Consider the following 22,005-nt stretch of genomic DNA (forward strand, 5'->3'; position numbering starts at 1 on the left):
CATGGGGGATGCAGGACAGTGAGGGACACATCAGTGACAGGACATGGGGGACGCAGGACAGTGAGGGAGACATCAGTGACGGGACATAGGGGACGCAGGACAGTGAGGACACATCGGTGACAGGACATGGGGGACGCAGGACAGTGAGGGACACATCAGTGACAGGACATGGGAGACGCAGGACAGTGAGGACACATCAGTGACAGGACATGGGGGACACAGTATAGTGAGGGACATGGGGGACGGAGGACAGTGAGGCACACATCAGTGACAGGACATGGGGGACGCAGTATAGTGAGGGACATGGGGGACGCAGGACAGTGAGGATACATCAGTGACAGGACAGTGAGGACACATCAGTGACAGGACATGGGGGACACAGTATAGTGAGGGACATGGGGGACGGAGGACAGTGAGGCACACATCAGTGACAGGACATGGGGGATGCAGTATAGTGAGGGACATGGGGGACGCAGGACAGTGAGGATACATCAGTGACAGGACAGTGAGGACACATCAGTGACAGGACATGGGGGACGCAGGACAGTGAGGGACACATCAGTGACAGGACATGGGGGACGCAGGACAGTGAGGGACACATCAGTGACAGGACATGGGGGACACAGGACAGTGAGGGACACATGGGGGACGCAGTATAGTGAGGGACATGGGGGACGCAGGACAGTGAGGACACATCAGTGACAGGACATGGGGGACACAGGACAGTGAGGGACACATGGGGGACGCAGTATAGTGAGGGACATGGGGGACGCAGGACAGTGAGGACACATCAGTGACAGGACATAGGGGACGCAGTATAGTGAGGGACACATCGGGTGACAGGACATGGGGTGATGCAGGACAGTGAGGACACATCAGTGACAGGACATGGGGGACACAGTGAGGGACTCATCAGTGACAGGGCATGGGGGATGCAGGACAGTGAGGGACACATGGGGGACGCAGTATAGTGAGGGACATGGGGGACGCAGGACAGTGAGGACACATCAGTGGTGGGACATGGGGGACGCAGGACAGTGAGGACACAACAGTGACAGGACATGGGGGACGCAGGACAGTGAGGACACATCAGTGACAGGACATGGGGGATGCAGTACAGTGAGGACACATCAGTGACAGGACAGTGAGGGACACATCAGTGACAGGACATGGGGGACACAGGACAGTGGGGGACACATCAGTGACAGGACATGGGGTACACAGGACAGTGAGAGACACATCAGTGACAGGACAAGGGGGACACAGGACAGTGGGGGACACATCAGTGACAGGACATGGGGTACACAGGACAGTGAGAGACACATCAGCGACAGGACATGGGGGACGCAGTACAGTGAGGACACATCAATGACAGGACATGGGGACGCAGTACAGTGAGGACACATTAGTGACGGGACATGGAGGACGCAGGACAGTGAGGACACATCAGTGACAGGACAAGGGGGACACAGGACAGTGAGGACACATCAGCGACAGGACATGGGGGACGCAGTACAGTGAGGACACATCAGTGACAGGACATGGGGACGCAGTACAGTGAGGACACATCAGTGACAGGACATGGGGGACGCAGGACAGTGAGGACACATCAGTGACAGGACAAGGGGGACTCAGGACAGTGAGGACACATCAGTGACAGGACATGGGGACGCAGTACAGTGAGGACACATTAGTGACGGGACATGGGGGACGCAGGACAGTGAGGGACACATCAGTGACAGGACATGGGGGACGCAGGACAGTGAGGACACATCAGTGACAGGACATGGGGGAAGCAGGACAGTGAGGGACACATCAGTGACAGGACATGGGGGACGCAGGACAGTGAGGACACATCAGTGACAGGACATGGGGGAAGCAGGACAGTGAGGACACATCAGTGACGGGACATAGGGGACACAGGACAGTGAGGACACATCAGTGACAGGACATGGGGGATGCAGGACAGTGAGGGACACATCAGTGACAGGACATGGGGGATGCAGGACTGTGAGGACACATCAGTGACAGGACATGGGGGACGCAGGACAGTGAGGACACATCAGTGACAGGACATGGGGGGCGCAGGATAGTGAGGGACACATCAGTGATGGGACATAGGGGACACAGTATAGTGAGGACACATCAGTGACGGGACATGGGGGACGCAGTACAGTGAGGACACATCAGTGACAGGACATGGGGGACGCAGGACAGTGAGGACACATCAGTGACAGGACATGGGGGAAGCAGGACAGTGAGGACACATCAGTGACAGGACATGGGGGATGCAGGACAGTGAGGGACACATCAGTGACAGGACATGGGGGATGCAGGACTGTGAGGACACATCAGTGACAGGACATGGGGGATGCAGGACTGTGAGGACACATCAGTTATAGGACATGGGGGACGCAGGACAGTGAGGGAGACATCAGTGACAGGACATGGGGTACACAGGACAGTGAGGGAGACATCAGTGACGGGACATGGGGGATGCAGGACAGTGAGGGACACATCAGTGACAGGACATGGGGGATGCAGGACAGTGAGGAGACATCAGTGACAGGACATGGGGGACGCAGAACAGTGAGGGAGACATCAGTGACAGGACATGGGGGACGCAGGACAGTGAGGACACATCAGTGACAGGACATGGGGGACGCAGGACAGTGAGGACACATCAGTGACAGGACATGGGGGACGCAGGACAGTGAGGACACATCAGTGACAGGACATGGGGGATGCAGGACAGTGAGGGACACATCAGTGACAGGACAAGGGGGACGCAGGACAGTGAGGACACATCAGTGACAGGACATGGGGGAAGCAGGACAGTGAGGACACATCAGTGACGGGACGTAGGGGACACAGGACAGTGAGGACACATCAGTGACAGGACATGGGGGATGCAGGACTGTGAGGACACATCAGTGACAGGACATGGGGGACGCAGGACAGTGAGGACACATCAGTGATGGGACATGGGGGACGCAGGACAGTGAGGGACACATCAGTGACAGGATATGGGGGACTCAGGACAGTGAGGACACATCAGTGACAGGACATGGGGGACGCAGGACAGTGAGGACACATCAGTGACAGGACATGGGGGATGCAGGACAGTGAGGGACACATCAGTGACAGGACAAGGGGGACGCAGGACAGTGAGGACACATCAGTGACAGGACATGGGGGAAGCAGGACAGTGAGGACACATCAGTGACGGGACATAGGGGACACAGGACAGTGAGGACACATCAGTGACAGGACATGGGGGATGCAGGACTGTGAGGACACATCAGTGACAGGACATGGGGGACGCAGGACAGTGAGGACACATCAGTGATGGGACATGGGGGACGCAGGACAGTGAGGGACACATCAGTGACAGGACATGGGTGACGCAGAACAGTGAGGGAGACATCAGTGACAGGACAAGGGGGAAGCAGGACTGTGAGGACACATCAGTGACAGGACAAGGGGGACGCAGAACAGTGAGGGAGACATCAGTGACAGGACATGGGGGAAGCAGGACAGTGAGGACACATCAGTGACGGGACATAGGGGACACAGGACAGTGAGGACACATCAGTGACAGGACATGGGGGATGCAGGACAGTGAGGGACACATCAGTGACAGGACAAGGGGGACGCAGAACAGTGAGGGAGACATCAGTGACAGGACATGGGGGTTGCAGGACAGTGAGGGACACATCAGTGACAGGACATGGGGGATGCAGGACAGTGAGGGACACATCAGTGACAGGACATGGGGGATGCAGGACTGTGAGGACACATCAGTGATAGGACATGGGGGACGCAGGACAGTAAGGACACATCAGTGACAGGACATGGGGGACGCAGGACAGTGAGGACACATTAGTGACAGGATATGGGGGACTCAGGACAGTGAGGGACACATCAGTGATGGGACATAGGGGACGCAGTACAGTGAGGACACATCAGTGACAGGACATGGGGGACGCAGGACAGTGAGGACACATCAGTGACAGGACATGGGGGGCGCAGGATAGTGAGGGACACATCAGTGATGGGACATAGGGGACGCAGTACAGTGAGGACACATCAGTGACAGGACAAGGGGGAAGCAGGACAGTGAGGACACATCAGTGATAGGATATGGGGGACGCAGGACAGTGAGGGACACATCAGTGACAGGACATGGGGGAAGCAGGACAGTGAGGACACATCAGTGACGGGACATAGGGGACACAGGACAGTGAGGACACATCAGTGACAGGACATGGGGGATGCAGGACAGTGAGGGACACATCAGTGACAGGACATGGGGGATGCAGGACTGTGAGGACACATCAGTGACAGGACATGGGGGACGCAGGACAGTGAGGACACATCAGTGACAGGACATGGGGGGCGCAGGATAGTGAGGGACACATCAGTGATGGGACATAGGGGACACAGTATAGTGAGGACACATCAGTGACAGGACATGGGGGACGCAGTACAGTGAGGACACATCAGTGACAGGACAAGGGGGAAGCAGGACAGTGAGGACACATCAGTGACAGGACATGGGGGATGCAGGACAGTGAGGGACACATCAGTGACAGGACATGGGGGATGCAGGACTGTGAGGACACATCAGTGACAGGACATGGGGGATGCAGGACTGTGAGGACACATCAGTGACAGGACATGGGGGACGCAGGACAGTGAGGGAGACATCAGTGACAGGACATGGGGTACACAGGACAGTGAGGGAGACATCAGTGACGGGACATGGGGGATGCAGGACAGTGAGGGACACATCAGTGACAGGACATGGGGGACACAGTACAGTGAGGACACATCAGTAACAGAACAGTGAGGGACACATCAGTTATAGGACATGGAGGACGCAGGACAGTGAGGAGACATCAGTGACAGGACATGGGGGATGCATGACAGTGAGGGCACATCAGTGACAGGACATGGGGGACGCAGGACAGTGAGGGACACATCAGTGACAGGACATGGGGGACGCAGGACAGTGAGGACACATCAGTGACAGGACATGGGGGACGCAGGACAGTGAGGGACACATCAGTGACAGGACATGGGGGATGCAGGACAGTGAGGACACATCAGTTATAGGACATGGAGGACGCAGGACAGTGAGGAGACATCAGTGACAGGACATGGGGGATGCAGGACAGTGAGGGCACATCAGTGACAGGACATGGGGGACGCAGGACAGTGAGGGACACATCAGTGACAGGACATGGGGGACGCAGGACAGTGAGGGACACATCAGTGACAGGACATGGGGGACGCAGGACAGTGAGGGACACATCAGTGACAGGACATGGGGGACGCAGGACAGTGAGGACACATCAGTGACAGGACATGGGGGACGCAGGACAGTGAGGGACACATCAGTGACAGGACATGGGGGATGCAGGACAGTGAGGACACATCAGTTATAGGACATGGAGGACGCAGAACAGTGAGGAGACATCAGTGACAGGACATGGGGGATGCAGGACAGTGAGGGACACATCAGTGACAGGACATGGGGGACGCAGGACAGTGAGGGACACATCAGTGACAGGACATGGGGGACGCAGGACAGTGAGGACACATCAGTGACAGGACATGGGGGACGCAGGACAGTGAGGGACACATCAGTGACAGGACATGGGGGATGCAGGACAGTGAGGACACATCAGTGACAGGACAAGGGGGAAGCAGGACAGTGAGGGACACATCAGTGACAGGACATGGGGGACGCAGGACAGTGAGGGAGACATCAGTGACGGGACATAGGGGACGCAGGACAGTGAGGACACATCAGTGACAGGACAGTGAGGGACACATCAGTGACAGGACATGGGGGACGCAGGACAGTGAGGGACACATCAGTGACAGGACATGGGGGACGCAGGACAGTGAGGGACACATCAGTGACAGGACATGGGGGATGCAGGACAGTGAGGACACATCGGTGACAGGACATGGGGGACGCAGGACAGTGAGGGACACATCAGTGACAGGACATGGGAGACGCAGGACAGTGAGGACACATCAGTGACAGGGCATGGGGGACGCAGGACAGTGAGGGACACATCAGTGACAGGACATGGGGGACGCAGGACAGTGAGGGAGACATCAGTGACGGGACATAGGGGACGCAGGACAGTGAGGACACATCAGTGACAGGACATGGGAGACGCAGGACAGTGAGGACACATCAGTGACAGGACATGGGGGACACAGTATAGTGAGGGACATGGGGGACGGAGGACAGTGAGGCACACATCAGTGACAGGACATGGGGGACGCAGTATAGTGAGGGACATGGGGGACGCAGGACAGTGAGGATACATCAGTGACAGGACAGTGAGGACACATCAGTGACAGGACATGGGGGACACAGTATAGTGAGGGACATGGGGGACGGAGGACAGTGAGGCACACATCAGTGACAGGACATGGGGGATGCAGTATAGTGAGGGACATGGGGGACGCAGGACAGTGAGGATACATCAGTGACAGGACAGTGAGGACACATCAGTGACAGGACATGGGGGACACAGGACAGTGAGGGACACATCAGTGACAGGACATGGAAGATGCAGGACAGTGAGGACACATCAGTGACAGGACATGGGGGACACAGGACAGTGAGGGACACATGGGGGACGCAGTATAGTGAGGGACATGGGGGACGCAGGACAGTGAGGACACATCAGTGACAGGACATGGGGGACGCAGGACAGTGAGGACAAATCAGTGACAGGACATAGGGGACGCAGTATAGTGAGGGACACATCGGGTGACAGGACATGGGGTGATGCAGGACAGTGAGGACACATCAGTGACAGGACATGGGGGACACAGTGAGGGACTCATCAGTGACAGGGCATGGGGGATGCAGGACAGTGAGGGACACATGGGGGACGCAGTATAGTGAGGGACATGGGGGACGCAGGACAGTGAGGACACATCAGTGGTGGGACATGGGGGACGCAGGACAGTGAGGACACAACAGTGACAGGACATGGGGGACGCAGGACAGTGAGGACACATCAGTGACAGGACATGGGGGATGCAGTACAGTGAGGACACATCAGTGACAGGACAGTGAGGGACACATCAGTGACAGGACATGGGGGACACAGGACAGTGGGGGACACATCAGTGACAGGACATGGGGTACACAGGACAGTGAGAGACACATCAGTGACAGGACAAGGGGGACACAGGACAGTGGGGGACACATCAGTGACAGGACATGGGGTACACAGGACAGTGAGAGACACATCAGCGACAGGACATGGGGGACGCAGTACAGTGAGGACACATCAATGACAGGACATGGGGACGCAGTACAGTGAGGACACATTAGTGACGGGACATGGAGGACGCAGGACAGTGAGGACACATCAGTGACAGGACAAGGGGGACACAGGACAGTGAGGACACATCAGCGACAGGACATGGGGGACGCAGTACAGTGAGGACACATCAGTGACAGGACATGGGGACGCAGTACAGTGAGGACACATCAGTGACAGGACATGGGGGACGCAGGACAGTGAGGACACATCAGTGACAGGACATGGGGGATGCAGGACAGTGAGGACACATCAGTGATAGGACATGGGGGACGCAGGACAGCGAGGGACACATCAGTGACAGGACATGGGGGACTCAGGACAGTGAGGACACATCAGTGACAGGACATGGGGACGCAGTACAGTGAGGACACATTAGTGACGGGACATGGGGGACACAGGACAGTGAGGACACATCAGTAACAGGACATGGGGGACGCAGGACAGTTAGGGACACATCATTGACAGGACAAGGGGGATGCAGGACAGTGAGGGACACATCAGTGACAGGACATGGGGGACGCAGGACAGTGAGGGACACATCAGTGACAGGACATGGGGGACGCAGTACAGTGAGGACACATCAGTGACAGGACATGGGGGAAGCAGGACAGTGAGGACACATCAGTGACGGGACATAGGGGACACAGGACAGTGAGGACACATCAGTGACAGGACATGGGGGATGCAGGACAGTGAGGACACATCAGTGACAGGACATGGGGGGCGCAGGATAGTGAGGGACACATCAGTGATGGGACATAGGGGACACAGTATAGTGAGGACACATCAGTGACAGGACATGGGGGACGCAGTACAGTGAGGACACATCAGTGATGGGACATAGGGGACACAGTATAGTGAGGACACATCAGTGACAGGACATGGGGGACGCAGTACAGTGAGGACACATCAGTGACAGGACATGGGGGACGCAGGACAGTGAGGACACATCAGTGACAGGACATGGGGGAAGCAGGACAGTGAGGACACATCAGTGACAGGACATGGGGGATGCAGGACTGTGAGGACACATCAGTGACAGGACATGGGGGATGCAGGACTGTGAGGACACATCAGTTATCGGACATGGGGGACGCAGGACAGTGAGGGAGACATCAGTGACAGGACATGGGGTACACATGACAGTGAGGGAGACATCAGTGACGGGACATGGGGGATGCAGGACAGTGAGGGACACATCAGTGACAGGACATGGGGGATGCAGGACAGTGAGGAGACATCAGTGACAGGACATGAGGGACGCAGGACAGTGAGGACACATCAGTGACAGGACATGGGGGACGCAGGACAGTGAGGACACATCAGTGACAGGACATGGGGGACGCAGGACAGTGAGGACACATCAGTGACAGGACATGGGGGATGCAGGACAGTGAGGGACACATCAGTGACAGGACAAGGGGGACGCAGAACAGTGAGGGAGACATCAGTGACAGGACATGGGGGACGCAGGACAGTGAGGACACATCAGTGACAGGACATGGGGGACGCAGGACAGTGAGGACACATCAGTGACAGGACATGGGGGACGCAGGACAGTGAGGACACATCAGTGACAGGACATGGGGGATGCAGGACAGTGAGGGACACATCAGTGACAGGACAAGGGGGACGCAGGACAGTGAGGACACATCAGTGACAGGACATGGGGGAAGCAGGACAGTGAGGACACATCAGTGACGGGACATAGGGGACACAGGACAGTGAGGACACATCAGTGACAGGACAAGGGGGACGCAGGACAGTGAGGACACATCAGTGACAGGACATGGGGGAAGCAGGACAGTGAGGACACATCAGTGACGGGACATAGGGGACACAGGACAGTGAGGACACATCAGTGACAGGACATGGGGGATGCAGGACTGTGAGGACACATCAGTGACAGGACATGGGGGACGCAGGACAGTGAGGACACATCAGTGATGGGACATGGGGGACGCAGGACAGTGAGGGACACATCAGTGACAGGACATGGGTGACGCAGAACAGTGAGGGAGACATCAGTGACAGGACAAGGGGGAAGCAGGACTGTGAGGACACATCAGTGACAGGACAAGGGGGACGCAGAACAGTGAGGGAGACATCAGTGACAGGACAAGGGGGAAGCAGGACTGTGAGGACACATCAGTGACAGGACATGGGGGAAGCAGGACAGTGAGGACACATCAGTGACGGGACATAGGGGACACAGGACAGTGAGGACACATCAGTGACAGGACATGGGGGATGCAGGACAGTGAGGGACACATCAGTGACAGGACAAGGGGGACGCAGAACAGTGAGGGAGACATCAGTGACAGGACATGGGGGTTGCAGGACAGTGAGGGACACATCAGTGACAGGACATGGGGGATGCAGGACAGTGAGGGACACATCAGTGACAGGACATGGGGGATGCAGGACTGTGAGGACACATCAGTGATAGGACATGGGGGACGCAGGACAGTAAGGACACATCAGTGACAGGACATGGGGGACGCAGGACAGTGAGGACACATTAGTGACAGGATATGGGGGACTCAGGACAGTGAGGGACACATCAGTGACAGGACATGGGGACGCAGGACAGTGAGGACACATCAGTGACAGGACATGGAGGACGCAGGACAGTGAGGGACACATCAGTGATGGGACATAGGGGACGCAGTACAGTGAGGACACATCAGTGAAAGGACAAGGGGGAAGCAGGACAGTGAGGGACACATCAGTGACAGGACATGGGGGAAGCAGGACAGTGAGGGACACATCAGTGATAGGACATGGGGGACGCAGGACAGTGAGGGACACATGAGTGATGGGACATAGGGGACGCAGTACAGTGAGGACACATCAGTGATAGGACATGGGGGACGCAGTACAGTGAGGACACATCAGTGACAGGACAAGGGGGAAGCAGGACAGTGAGGACACATCAGTGATAGGACATGGGGGACGCAGGACAGTAAACCAGTATTTTAGTAGAGGTAGTGGAGGAATGCAGATTGGCACCCCTGGGTGAGACCTGTCATACATGTAGGAACAGGTGCTTATGTCATACCTACACTATGAAGGCTGATCACAGGCCAAATTCCAGGCACTTTACACCTCCATCCATTTTCCTCTGTCCTGGTGACAGAATCTTGCTGGTAATTTACTTGTTAATTAGAGAATTCCTTAAGCTCTGGCATGTCAGCGGCCCCTGTCCAAGTCACGCACCCTGGGGATAAGAGCCCATTTGCGGTGTGACAGCAATACAAGCAGGTCAGACAGATGAGAGACAGCTTAGGAAATAGAGGGACAGGTGAGAGGGGCGCAGGATTTGGTGGAGCAGCGAGAGTGATGAGTGTGGAGTGACAGCTGTCAGGGCAGAGTGACGGGAGGCGATGCAGGGCTGTTGTATAATCAGAAGACACGGCGAGCCCAGGAACCAGCGCTCGGCTGCAGGAATGTGATATAGATGGGAAACATCTTGTGCTTCTATCTGTGGAATGATAACAAGACGTCGGCGATCCTGTCAGGAGGCGGTATAACTGACAGATAGGTATGATGGGAGAGGGTTTCGCTGTGATTTAGTGAGATTCCTGTTTCTAAAGAAATGGGCACCAGCTGCAGAAGCGAGGATAAAATCTGCCGATGGTGGAGATTTATGCGCCCATTCGTTATCGCCTTGTTGCCACGGTAATGAGAATCATATGGCTAACAGATGTACATGAATGTCGGCCATTGCACGCAGACATGGATTAGTTATGACAGACGTACTGGGTCCGGTTTGGCTTTGTCCGTGCCATTCCTAGGAGTTTAATTGTGATCTGCATTTATAGACAGTCTAATTGGGCTAGCACTAATTGGGGGGTCCATATGCCCATTTGATGACACTGGCACCAAAAGCCCCCTAAAAACTCTGTGTCAACATTTTCCATGTGTTTTTTTTGACCTTCACTGTCCCATCACTGTGATTTTGCCTTGAGCTTGTGTCGACATTGTGCATGTCGACCCATTGACTATCTCTAAACACTGTAGATTTTTGAATCTGGAACTAGGGATGGCCATCGACCATTGATGATTCTAAATCATCGATGGTTTATGGTCGAGGTAGAATAGTTTTGCCATCGATGGGGGAGATCCAGATAAACAAATATTTTTTTTTACATTTTCCCCCTAAACGGGCCAGGATACGGAGCATAGCTCCGCCCCCGAAACCCGTGAAGCCCTGCCCCCATGTTTTCATTGGCCCACAGGGCAATCAGTCAAAAAAAATGGATGACCATCAATAGGTAAAAACATTGATGGTCATCCACTGCAAAGTATGCCGCTATCGATGGCCAGGTGCACTATTGCCATTGATGGCAGAAGGTCGATAGGGTCAAATGGTCGACACGTCAATGGACGATCCTGATTGGTTGACACTTTTTTTTTCTGGGTAAATCTTGTATGTTTGGGAATATATAGCCACTATCAGTAGAGATGTAAACCCGCGCAGGCTCGCTTCATTCGCCGCGCTTCAGACACGATGGCTCGCTCCCCTGCACTCACCACAGGTGGACACAAGAGGGCTCCAGGAAGGCTTTAGCTGGTTATTACACCTTCATACCTCCCAACTTTGATGGAGGCGGAGCCTGGACATAGTTGATGCGCGCCGAAATTTTCGGGGGCGTGACCTAATTTTGGGGCGTGGCCTATACTCGCGGCTCTTCAGCGAGGCCATGCCCCCATTTGAAGCTATGGGGGCATGACCCAGAGGCTCTGTGAGCCTCTAGCCATGCCCCCAGCCCCCTGGCTGCGGGAATAGATGCTGTGCGCATGCGCATAGCGTTTATTCCCCGCTGCTTAGCAGCCGACAGGGGGGACTCCCAACAGCCCCCCCCTCACCGCGGGACACTGCCGCCCGCGGGTGGGACAGCGAGACAGGCCCTGATAATCGGGACTGTCCCGATAAAATCGGGACTGTTGGGAGGTATGCACCTTTCATGCCAAGGGCCTAAGGGGTACATTTACTTAAATGTGAGTTTTTAGAAATTAGAGATGTTGCCCATAGCAACCAATCAGATTCCAGGGGTGGGCAATAAGCGGTTCTCCAGCTGTTGATGAACTATACATCCCAGCATGCCTTGCATCAGTTTCTGCATAAAACTAAAGCAATGCATGCTGGAATGTGTAGTTTGTCATCAGCCGGAGGGCTGCTAATTGCCACACCTGCTCTAGAAGGTGCTAGCTGAATAAGTAGAATCTGGTTGCTATGGGCAACATCTATCACTTCGAAAAACTCATACTTTAGTAAATTTGCCCCAAAGTGTCCTTCGTACAAAACTGAGCCCTTTTATGCCATCAACTGAGGGAAAACTGGGCAAGAAATACCTGGAAATTACTCGTTAACTAATAACTGACAGGAAATCTATAGAGTCCAGCCTGTAGCTGTGAACAATGGTCGTCTGATTGGTGGGAAATGCCACTAGCAACCAACTGTGGAGTTATTGACTGGGACTAAGGTCATCAGGTCATATAATTATTAATGTACTGTTGTACGTTATTCACCTGCACTCACTGCTATATAGCAGCATGCATGTCTGTTCCCAAATACCTGGAACCCTAGTACGGAACACGGGCTTATTCAGCCCTGCGTTCAGATAGCCGCCGCCTGCCAGTGTGTAATCCCGCCCCGTGCACGTCTGCCGATGGCCTGTATAACCCAGAACCTACTCAGCTGGTGTGATAGAAACAGGCTGAACGGGGCCGTAGCTGGCGTCACATACCCTCCTTAAAAACACCTGGGCATGTCTGAATTTTCCCTGACACTCCCAGATAACGGGCGGTTACTGACCCCCGAATGCCGCATTCCTGTCAGTCAGCTTGTGAGTGGTTAGCGATGAAAAAAACAGCTCTGGATTTTATCACAGGACAGATCAAGCTGGTGACATCATTATGTATAAGTTTTGGTAACCCTCACAGCTATTCTCTCATCATAGCTTCTTCAGCAATTTATTTCTCTGCCGATGAACCGACATACAGGGGGCATTCCAGGGTGTTTCCCCAGCGTTTCATGGACGTGCCCACAAAAATGGAGGGCACGCCCATGGAAGCGCTGCGCGGGCCCCTGCTCGGGGAGTGTAACCCACCGGTTCCTATCCCCAATCGTCCACGTTAACAGCAAGTCAAGTAAAAGTTGGAAAAACATGAAAAAAAAAAACCCAAAAAAGTGTCTCAATCATTTGTGTCATGTCAACATTTTGTACTGATTAACCTTAAGCACTGTCTACCTTTTGCCTGTTGCCTTTTGACCATGTCGACCTTGTGTAGCTGTCGACCTAAACCCGAATCAGCTGTGGAATTATCTGATTGGACACGAAGTACATCCAATGAGAAGATTTAATTAAAGACGGCCTTGTCTGACGGATTGGGGTCAAGTATATTTTTATCAGTCGTCGGAAAGATAGTTTGCACTATAAATATCTTGCTAGTAAGCCTGCTCGAAGCAAATGCTTCGAAAGCTAGATGTAGTTTCACTTGGTGCCAACAGGTGGCAGTGTAAGCCCACTAGAAGCAAATGCTTTGAAAGCTAGATGTAGTTTCACTTGCTGCCAACAGATGGCAGTGTAAGCATTTCGAAGCAAATGTTTCGGTAGCTAGATGTAGTTTCACTTGCTGCCAACAGATGCCAGTGTTTCGGTGACACACGGACACTAGACATTTATATAGATGATAGGGGGACAATCATCAAATGATTCCCCCCCCCCCCCCCCCAAACCACTAACATCGGACGGGGGATCGAATTCGGCCCGCAACGAGCTTGTCTGAATCGCCATCTTTCTCCACCTGGCTGCTATTGTGCCAAGTTATCTCTCCATCTCTCCCAGAGGCGCCTCCGGATGAAATGCTGCCATCTTGTGTCGCATCTGGAAAGTCCCACCTGTCGCCCGGCACAGGAAGGCCGATTATTATCTATAAATGCAACGCCGTCTAGATCCAGATGATTTCTTCTTCTGTGGATTTACGTGGACTCCATGGTCCTGATTTTGGGATTAGCTGGAAGCTTCGGTAGAAAAACCAGCGATTATACTCCTCTTCGGGAAGGAGGCCAAGAGTGAGTCAGTCAGCTGCTGGAGAACATCTGGGACTCAGCGAGAGAACTATCAAAAATCAGATGATAGACATCGCGTGGAATGCTCCAATGACATCAGCCCTTCCCCCTGTTACGGCGAATGGAACATCCTCGCTCACAAATCGTTAACCCTTTCCAACCGCCGTCCGATTCGGATTCCTTGCTCTTCAGGTTCCTATCAAAACCGTATCCGCAAAATACGATGAGTTTAATATACCAAAATATATACAGATTAATACAAATGTATATACGTTGCCGCTATTACGGCCGCTCATGCTCGTTTGGTGCGCCAAAATGGCACCCATGGTGCGGAAACGCCACCATGCGACATCGCCGCTCAATGTTGTGGGAGCAAATTAGGCGCGCGCACATGTACCTGTACGTAACAATATGTCGGATAGCCTTGTCGTGAGGGTCATCACCAACTAGCTTGTGAGTAGGTAGCGAAGGCGTAGAAGGGATCTTTAATCATCCGTCCCCCTGCGTTACCCTCTCCCCATTGCCATGTTGTTAAATGTCTGTCCCAGGGCACATAAGTGTGCATGCTATGAGGTAAATTTAGTAAGATAGGAGTTCTATTTCAGATGAGGGATAAAATGGAGAGAGATAAACAGCCAGCCAATCAGCTCCTGCCTGACATTTTTTAAACACAGTTTGTGACATGGCAGGTAGGAGCTGATTGGCTGGCTGTTTGTCACTCTCCATTTTATCACTTTTGAAGCTTAGGTCCCAAATGTTGCTATGGGCAACTAACCAGATACTATCTATTTATTTGCTAAATAAATAAGTAGTAGATTTGGATTGGTTGTCCATCTTAGTAAATGTCCTCCTGTGAATCACACGCTAGAAGAAAGACCATGCATTTACATTGCCCAATAAATGACAGGAGACGGAGCAGCATCGGATGCACTGACAGACGCCCACAGTTTATTGGGTCTGTCTTTAAATACAGTGTTGTGTGTGTGTGTGTGTGTGTGTGTGTGTGTGAACTTGATGTGAACGTGGCCTTAAACTTCAGAGATGCCCACCTGGATATTAGGGGTCCGAGGTCACACGGGTGAAACGCACAAGAGAAACAAACAGGAGTCGGAGACAAAGCAGATGTCTGGAGTCTGGTAATTGCGCGTGGGAAGCTGCTAGTTCCCCTGATTGCTAGACACAGGTAATTGTGTGATCAGATGCTGCGGGGAACTGACAGGTAAATGTGCATCCTGGGAACCTGATCTTTAGTACATTACCCTATTATACCAGTGTCTGTGGTAATTGGTCACAGATGTCTGAGCATCCCCACACTGCAGTGTGTTATTGGCTGAGCCGGGTCCAGCTCTACCTCCCCGATCCTACTGTCTTTACCAGGTGCATTATCGCCTATTACAGGGCCTGATTCGCAGCTGTGCGATCAGTTCTGAATCAGGCCCATTGTCAGAGACGGGGATAACGGGACTCTAGCTGGTACAGGAGGGGGCCATGATGGCTTACCTATAGAGGTTTGTGGTCAAATGCTGGTACATGGACATATATAGAGTAGTTTAGAGGTGCCCTGCACACAAACATCTGAGAGGGGGACGGGCCGATGTGCCCTTGCTGGCGTTCTGTGCCAACGTTGGCACATCACCCAGCTAGCGGCTATTTGACTTGACCGCAAACTCATCCATGACATATGGGATTGGGGATATTACACTAAATCTATCCAGAGCCAGGAAATGCTGCCAGATGTATTTGTCTGGTCCCTGTCATATATACAGTATGGAGCAAGGGCTGTGAGACATCAAAGGGTGCAGAGCGCTGTGTGAATGGAGGGAAGGGGTCAGGGGTTAAGCAGGGTGTGAGGGATCTGCTTCCTGGAACAAGGAACGGGGTGTGAAGGGAATAATGAGGACAAACTGTGGAGAAGTAAACAGAGACCAGGACCGGGGGGAGATGTGGGGGAGGAGGGAGCAGCAGACACCCGTACAGTATACATCTATACTGTATATACTGGGTATATGTGTATAATATAATATATAATAAGGCAAGTGTACTGTAAACTATACACAGGTAACCTCTTGGGTGGTTACGGCTGTGCAGGAGTTAAGGGGTTGACCCTTCCCTGGCTCCCCCAGCCCCCCAGAAGAGTGTGTGAAGTGTGAGCTGAGCGTTTCTGGGTAACATCAGGGAAAGAGCCCAAGTGTGCTGGCTGCAGAGCATGCGTTCCCCGTGGACGGTGCAGTGTATGAGAAACGCATTAGCAGATTGTGTTGCACATGGGCTGGAACAGAGCAGAAGAGTCTTTCCCAGGATCTGCTGTAGTCGCATTGTGCGTAGCGCAATATGGGGGCGATTCAGACCGGCTCATTGCAGGCCGTATATGCGCACGTGCCATCCCCGAGACTGATCAGCTTCGGTGAGATTCAAACTCATGGACAGGCATGGAGCGGGAAGCAGGAGAACGCCTAGCATTGTATGCATTCTTCTTGTGTAGCAGCGCTCCTCCCAGTGACTGTAGCAGACATGTGATGATTATGTACATGTATGACATATCCCTTGTGTAGCAGCGCTCCTCCCAGTGACTGTAGCAAACATGTGATTATCATGTACATTTATGACACTCCCCTTGTGTAGCAGAGCTCCTCCCAGTGACTGTAGCAGACGTGATGATCATGTACATGGATGACATACCCCTTGTGTAGCAGTGCTCCTCCCAGTGACTGTAGCAGACATGTGATGATCATGTACATGTATGACACTCCCCATGTGTAGCAGAGCTCCTCCCAGTGACTGTAGCAGACATGTGATGATCATGTACATGTATGACATATACCTTGTGTAGCAGCACTCCTCCCAGTGACTGTAGCAGACATGTGATGATTACGTACATGTATGACATATCCCTTGTGTAGCAGTGCTCCTCCCAGTGACTGTAGCAGACATGTGATGATCATGTACATGACTGTATGACACTCCCCTTGTGTAGCAGCGCTCCTCTCAGTGACTGTAGCAGACATGTGATGATCATGTACATGACTGTATGACACTCCCCTTGTGTAGCAGCGCTCCTCCCAGTGACAGTAGCAGACATATGATGATTATGTACATGTACTCCCCTTGTGTAGCAGAGCTCCTCTCAGTGACTTTAGCAGACATTTCATGATCATGTAGATGTATGACACTCCCCTTGTGTAGCAGCGCTCCTCTCAGTGACTGTAGCAGACATGTGATGATTATGTACATGTATGACATATCCCATGTGTAGCAGAGCTCCTCCCAGTGACTGTAGCAGACATGTGATGATCATGTACATGTATGACACTCCCCTTGTGTAGCATCGCTCCTCCCAGTGGCTGTCATGTGATTATGTACATGTACTCCCCTTGTGTAGCAGCGCTCCTCCCAGTGACTGTAGCAGACATGTGATGATTATGTACATGTACTCCCCTTGTGTAGCAGAGCTCCTCTCAGTGACTTTAGCAGACATTTGATGATCAGGTGCATGTATGACATCCCCTTTCTTGTATAGTATTGCTCCTCACAGTGGTAATGGGTCATGTGCATACAGTGTGTACACATCCCATTACTATGTGTAGCAACACTCCTCACAGTGCATGTACGAGTGGAGTGGAAGCGAGCGGTATGTGTGTCCTTACATTAAGGAGTAGCGGAGGAGTAGTGTGCGGTCAGGAATCAGGGTCCTCTGGCTCCGGGACTCCCGCTAACGCCTGTAGGATTAATGTGTGTCAGCACGGGGCAGCTGATCGCTGATGTCTGAGGGCAGCGCGGCTAGCTCCTAGTTGAGTGCTGCTGAGGCAAAAGCACGAGAAGATGCTGATGATGCTGCAGACGGAACCAGAAGTGACGCAACGTGGTTCATCTCCACGGCAACGGAAGACTTCTTCCGCCATTGGGAGACTTCTTCCTCTTCCGCCATTACCAATATTATTCACCATTACCAATATTATTTGCAAGTACCCCCAACCGGTACTTGACACATGAAGTTAGGGTTAGTGCTAAGCTGAAACAGGAGCATCAGTATTTCATACTACGCCTGGTATGACATTATTAATGAGCGCATTTTTTTTTTTTTTTTCGTTAATTGAAACTTTGTGGATAACGGGCTGCTTTTTCCGACCCCTTACTTTTAGGGCAAAGCCGTTCTAATAACTGATATTGACATGGGTAATGTTATCCAATGCAGTTTCTTCTTCTGGCATGACTAGTCAGGTTGGATGACTTGTGCATAGCTCACTGGCCCCCAGGTCTGTAACTGCAGCAGAATCAAGCGACACCATATTGGAGGTGGCGTTACACAGCGATGGCAGCTCGGGTGTCTGGACAAAATAAACAGACCGGCAGACAGGACTGTGCTTTTTGTTATACAGAGGCTGTGTTCGCTCACGTCTGTGGGAACAGAGGCTGAGAAGTGTCTTGCATAAAGAAGCCTTGTCTCCTTACCCCTCCTGCCCAGCCTGCCTGTGTATATTTTTCTGTCAGACACTTTTAAACATGGCCGTCATCTGGCTTTCCCTGGGAATACTGTAGCCAATAGCAGAATAATAATATAGCTATGTGAGTGTGTTTAGTGTTTAATCTATAGGGTCCTGCGTCTCATCACGGCTCCTGCAGCCTGCAGAAATATACATACATCCACAATGGGGCTAGTAGTCTGGCCCTATGCTAAAAGCCAATCGCAAGATGGCGGACCAAGGGATGGCATGGCCGGCCTGTGAAATTACATGGCAGAAGTTGTCATTTTGACAAGCTTTTAACTAGTGTAATAATATCAGTTGGTTGCTTTTCCTGCAGATTGGGAGCAACATATCGGCCATATTGTCTAATATGTACGCACCGGTGCGCGTTCCTGACATCGGGGTTCTCCCATCGGCCGTGCTTCATCGCGACCACAGTCTAGGCTTCAATATAAGCTCACTCACTTCCGCGGCAGAAGTCCTTATGGTCGACCTACTGACTGCCGAATCATACATTCTAAAAATGTTGACATTTCTAAAATCGACATCTTGAATCTTGACATTCAAAACGGCGACACAGTCTACTACACCCATAGATAGGGTGCAGATACCACACAAAGTGGGTCCAAGGACGTGTGGCATGAGAGTTGTGGGTGTGGCTCGATGGTTTAACAGTGTCTAAGTTGACAGTCAAATGGTCGACATGAAATAGGTTGACGTTTAACAAAAAATCGACATGCATAATGTTGATATTGACCAAAGATCGTCACAAGCAAAAGGTTAACAAGGAAAACGTCGACACATGAAAATGCCGACATGGGTTTTAACTTTTTTTGCGTTTAAGTGTCGACACCTGAACATGAGGACCCGCAATTAGTGTAGCACGTACCCTGGTATTCGCTCGCCGTGCTTCGTGTCAGGTTCCTCGCCGTGCTACCGCCTCACTTGACACATTACCGTTCTCAATTACCTTTCTGCATGTAGACCTTTTGGTTTTGATATACTGATTGTCGACTTAGACACCGTCGTCGACCTATCCGGATACCCACGTGGCGTATTGCACACCAGAAAGCAATGCAGAGCACATTGATCCAAGGACTGGAAACGGCGCCCCCTGGTGTCAAGTGGTCATTACAGCCATATTGCAGAATAATTGTGCTGTAGTACTGGTGACAGCAGACTGTTCTAGAAAGAAGTCTGCACTTGAGAAATGGCTGCCCGCACTGTAGCCTACAGCCTCCTATCGCTACTCCCCCAGCCTCCTGCCCTCTCATACAGAGTGTAATCACAGATATGTCTAATCCTTATCTCTCCCCTGTCTTGATATTGCTAAGTGAGAGGGATTAGCAGGAACACAAGTTACCGCCTCACACTCATTCTTTTGGAATGTGTTGCGCTACTCACTCCACATACACAATATATGGTATAATGTTTGATAGAAATAAGAGCCGGCGGCATTTCAGCAGGTAGACCGCCAAGGGCTGGAAATATCCCAAAGAGCATGACTAGATTGATCTGTACAGGAGCGAAACTTCCTCAGACAAAGAATAAAGTTATTTCAAACTTTTCTCTAGTAACAAAACTGATTTCACTGTGACATCACTAGAGGCTTGGGGCCTATGCCAAACGGGGAAGTGGCAGAGGAGGGGGAAACTGTACAGAATGTTGGTCAGAGGCACTCCCAGCGGACATATATACCCATGGGGACCCCAACATCCGCAGACACAAACACCAGCAACAGAGGAGCCTCCTCAGGTAGGTGGCAGAGGCCAGGAAATCTGGTGGGCCCAACAGGCAGCATGTTGGCATGGTCATGGCAGATAATGATCTGTGAATCCGCAAATCCAGGTTGCGGGTCCGGGCCTGTCCAGACACCGTAGATCAATGGGCCCCCTTCACCTTGTGGGCCATTTGCCAGTCTGTCCACCCTGTAGTTATGCCACTGGATTTCACTTGTAGGTATTTCTTAAGCTGGACAAAATAGTCAAGCCATGAATTCACTAGGAGCTAGTAACACCTCAGGGAACTGTGGGCAGCACGGAGGCGTGAGGCACATTGTACCTCCTACCTCGCTGATTCAAGGATTTGCAGGTAGCCGCCGATCGTGTGATTTTTGCACGCCATCCGCAGCCTTGCGCAGTTTTCACTCTGGTGGGGCGGGGTCTATCTGATCGCAGGGTTCTGCAGTTTCGCAGAGCAGCCATCAGGGCTGAATAACCCCCACTATCCCACAGCACCTCACAGCTAATTGTATTTGCGTTCTACGATGCAGCGTGGAATAATTCATCAGGGCATGACGGTAACAGTAGAGAGGCTGTCAGAGGAATACAGAGACACAGATACAGATCTGTCTTTCCTCTGTCATCGGCCTCTTCCTGTCCTTTTACTTTATATATACAAAGTCTGACTCCTCAAGTGGCTTTGTCTGCTAGATCCGTCACTCTTCATGTTTCCGGAATGTTCCATCATATCATCCTCATGCCCTGACAACAGTTTTGGTGGCGATGGTATCGGTCCCTGGCCATAGGCGTTACATACCGGCAATGAATCTAGATCTGGGCGTGTCAGACCGTTGCCTAAATTGCCCTGATTTTGCATCTAGAAATGTTGGCAGATTTGGGATCGGTATTTTGTACACAATTCAAGCCTTATTCAGCGTTCGCCGCAAGCGTATGTTTATTAAACGGCATCTTCTGCATCTTCTTGCATCTCAAGCCTGATTGCAACTCTGACTAGTGGGTGGAGACTTCAGCTGGAGTAGGCGTGTATGTGACTGCAGTGGGCGTGCCCTTGCAATGAAAGTACAGTAAGAGGGCGTGTTCTGGGCATGCAGTCTCAAGCTAAGACAAAATGGCCGCCAGAGTCCTGACAGACATTCATTATGTGGACAGATGCCACGGGACCACTGGAGGTTTAAATTAGGGGTTTCCTGTATTTAATTCCATAAACGTTTAGGGGCCCCAGCGCATTGCTTAGCCCTGGTCGGAGGGCCCTGCATGTTCTTCTCTGTCTGAAAGGCGTCATAAAATTGCATCCTACTGTAAATGACCCCAAAGCGGTGTCATAGTTCTGCATATCTATAGAGAGTGCTCTGATGATT

At 52.2% G+C, this 22,005-nt stretch overlaps 1 protein-coding gene across 3 annotated transcripts in view; it reads left to right on the plus strand.

The window, feature by feature from the left end:
* SEPTIN12 (septin 12) overlaps positions 1-22,005 on the plus strand; it is a 134,997-nt gene that overhangs the window by 81,925 nt on the left and 31,067 nt on the right. The window contains exon 1 of one of the 3 annotated variants that reach the window (XM_083152730.1): positions 10,769-10,908. The exons of the other annotated variants lie outside the window; for them this stretch is intronic. The gene's annotated coding sequence lies outside the window, so the exon portion shown is untranslated. Of the gene's footprint in view, positions 1-10,768; positions 10,909-22,005 lie in introns of those variants that run through there. 3 annotated transcript variants of the gene reach the window in all.

The sequence above is a fragment of the Crinia signifera genome, chromosome 7 (assembly GCF_055691185.1).
Source record: "Crinia signifera chromosome 7, ASM5569118v1, whole genome shotgun sequence".
In the NCBI taxonomy this organism is placed as follows: domain Eukaryota; kingdom Metazoa; phylum Chordata; class Amphibia; order Anura; family Myobatrachidae; genus Crinia; species Crinia signifera.